The 346-nt window shown below is 30.6% G+C and overlaps 1 protein-coding gene across 1 annotated transcript in view; it reads right to left on the reverse strand.

Moving 5' to 3' along the window:
• The window catches only part of fgf11b (fibroblast growth factor 11b), a 58,459-nt gene that overhangs the window by 25,470 nt on the left and 32,643 nt on the right, over positions 1 to 346 (reverse strand). The window lies entirely within an intron of this gene.

Genomic DNA, 346 nt, shown 5'->3' on the forward strand with positions numbered 1-346 from the left:
GATTAGAAGATCTGGCATCTTTCAAATCATCTCAGATGTATTAAGAGAGGTATGAAGACGGGCCCAGGGAATTCAGTTCAAACATCCTTATGTAAACAAATATTAAAACATGGAAGAAAACAATTTATTTCCATCAAACATTTGGGGTCAGTAAGCTTTTTGTTTCATTAGAAATTGATCAAAAGTGACAGAACACATTTATAAATGCTGTTGTTTTGAACTTTCTATTCATCATAGAATCCTGACAAACAATGTATCACGATTTCTAAGAAAAAAAAACAGTTTTCAACATTAATACAGATTTTCTGAATTGCTAAAACACATTTCTTGAAACCATCACTCATTT

The sequence above is a fragment of the Sinocyclocheilus grahami genome, unplaced genomic scaffold, assembly GCF_001515645.1.
Source record: "Sinocyclocheilus grahami isolate Dianchi unplaced genomic scaffold, SAMN03320097.WGS_v1.1 scaffold78.1, whole genome shotgun sequence".
Taxonomy (NCBI): Eukaryota; Metazoa; Chordata; class Actinopteri; order Cypriniformes; family Cyprinidae; genus Sinocyclocheilus; species Sinocyclocheilus grahami.